The sequence below is a fragment of the Schistocerca nitens genome, chromosome 6 (assembly GCF_023898315.1).
Source record: "Schistocerca nitens isolate TAMUIC-IGC-003100 chromosome 6, iqSchNite1.1, whole genome shotgun sequence".
NCBI lineage: Eukaryota > Metazoa > Arthropoda > Insecta > Orthoptera > Acrididae > Schistocerca > Schistocerca nitens.
Window position 1 is genome coordinate 167,614,387 of NC_064619.1, and position 2,879 is coordinate 167,617,265.

A 2,879-nucleotide genomic window follows, 5' to 3' on the forward strand; every position below is an offset into this window, starting at 1 on the left:
TGACCCATACATTTATTTTATACCGACAGTAATGGATACCAAAATCTCTTGATGAGGAATGCACTGTATGGAAAACTTATTTTACGCAGTACTATATCTTGAATGAGCAAACACTGGTAGCAGTTACTTCTGTAAAATATCTGGGAGTATGCGTGCGGAACGATTTGAAGTGGAATGATCATATAAAATTAATTGTTGGTAAGGCAGGTGCCAGGTTGAGATTCATTGGGAGAGTGCTTAGAAAATGTAGTCCATCAACAAAGGAGGTGGCTTACAAAACACTCGTTCGACCTATACTTGAGTATTGCTCATCAGTGTGGGATCCGTACCAGACCGGGTTGACGGAGGAGATAGAGAAGATCCAAAGAAGAGCGGCGCGTTTCGTCACAGGGTTATTTGGTAACCGTGATAGCGTTACGGAGATGTTTAGCAAACTCAAGTGGCAGGCAGACTCTGCAAGAGAGGCGCTCTGCATCGCGGTGTAGCTTGCTCGCCAGGTTTCGAGAGGGTGCGTTTCTGGATGAGGTATCGAGTATATTGCTTCCCCCTACTTATACCTCCCGAGGAGATCACGAATGTAAAATTAGAGAGATTAGAGCGCGCACGGAGGCTTTCAGACAGTCGTTCTTCCCGCGAATCATACGCGACTGGAACAGGAAAGGGAGGTAATGACAGTGGCACGTAAAGTGCCCTCCGCCACACACCGTTGGGTGGCTTGCGGAGTATGAATGTAGATGTAGATGTAGATGTAGAATGCGTCTGGAAAACGTGTTCTGTAAACTGATAATGTTTCTGCATCGACCCCGATGGCGCTATCTTTAAAAACAATGAACAATCACCCGTGATGATTGCACGGCAGAGTTTTTTCCTGTGGCGCCACATGAAGTCACTGGTTAACGACACCTTAGTAAAAACTAAAGAGGAAACACGTGGTACCCTCGTTGCCCGTTTCATTGGGCAATGGACAACGTGTGTATTTGACAGAGTGCGTCAAAATTTTATGCGTCATTTGTCAGTGGTATAAGGAAAACAGAAAGAAAAACCAACGTATATTCATTTAATGCTTAACTCAACTTCGTCCGAACGGGCCTCGGAAGGCCCAACGGTACCGACCGACCGCCGTGTCATCCTCAGCCCAAAGGCATCACTGTATGGGGATAGGGAGAGGCAGGTGGTCAACACAGCGCTTTCCCGATCATTTTCAGCTCTGGTGACCGAAATATTCATTTTATATCATTAGTTTTTTTATATAAACGTGTTCAATTTAAGAACATCCAAAACTTAGATGTTCCTACCCATGTCCCAATCAACTGTACTTACAAATGACGTACATATTGCATCATGGGCCCAAAGATAAAATTATACTTGTGTCGTCTCTTATTAAAAGTTGAAACCCCTTAGAGAATAATGTCGTGAACAGAGCGTATGCCATCGTCGTCGCCGCTATTTTTTTAATTCTCTTTATTTTGGGGAAAACTAATGAAACTGACAGCCGAGTAAGGCCATCTAGTGTCTCCGGTCGTATGACTTCAGTCGCGATTCACCGCATCGCAATTTTCCACCGTTCTTCAGTTTCAGAAATTCATCATTTTATGTGGAGGAGGATCGAAGACCTGTCTCTGTTATTTAGTACTGGGTCAAAATTACGAACGAAGCTTTCTTCTATATGAAACAGTCCAAGAAGACAGCGAGTAGGGTACTGCTGGAGAAGACGGAAACTGATAGTGGCTACGGTTGTGGGAAGCAATTTCTTCATCTTAGTTAAGATTCTCTGTAGTTTCATGTGAGGCCCCCCTTCTGCGACAGTATAGCTTGTAAATTACGAAGCAATATACTAATAACATCTGTTACCGTACTGCTTGGGTACCGTCGGTCAGTAACAGTTAGTTCTTGCACGATATGGACGATTCCGTCAGTTAGGGGACGCCCAGCGATGTTCCTTTCCTTGGCTGCTGCCTCGAACAGAAATCACATCGTACACAACAGTTTACCTGAGTCCAACAAGTGCATCTCTTTAGTAGTCCCTACATCTAATAATGTGTGTTTATGTTACTTCTATTTTACACATTCGTATATTGTCCTTCGGATACTGTCTAGACGACGAAATTGCAAAACTCAGCCAGAGAAACAGGGGAATTTGAAAAAGGATACGACTTGAAAGTATTTAATATCTGGCTTAAATAATAAGATAACGAAAGCCGTAAATTAATGATCTGAAAGGTAGTATTAATAGTAACTTCCTATATTTTGCAAATAGTGCAGTTACCTATAACGAAGTACAGGTACTTAGATCTCGATAAGATTTCAGTGTGTTACAGAGATTGACAAGGTGCTCCGGTTGCTCAGAATTAAAAAATTATACTTCACAGAACGGAAAACGTTGTGTGCTATGACCACAATATTAGTTGGTAACAACTGGAATAATTCATCTCATACATAGACTGGGGTGTCATCTTTGTTGGGATACGAATCGACGAATCGGACCATAATTCATGCAAAGAAGATGGCAGACCGGTTCGTTGATAAGATACTGGGAAAATGCCATCACTCTTCGAAGGTTTGTTAAGAGATAATTGGGCGACCCATCTTAGAATATTGCTCAATAAGTATGGGTCCCATAATAAATAGGACATACATTGGATCTCCGGGCGGGGACTACTCAAGAGGATGTCATTATCAGGAGAAGAAAACTGGCGTTCCACGGATCGGAGCGTGGAATGTCAGATCCCTTAATCGGGCAGGTAGGTTGTTGTTGTTGTTGTGGTCTTCAGTCCTGAGACTGGTTTGATGCAGCTCTCCATGCGCATACAGTAAAGCTGCATGTCCTCGGGAAAAATTATGGCTGTAGTTTCCCCTTGCTTTCAGCCGTTCACAGTACC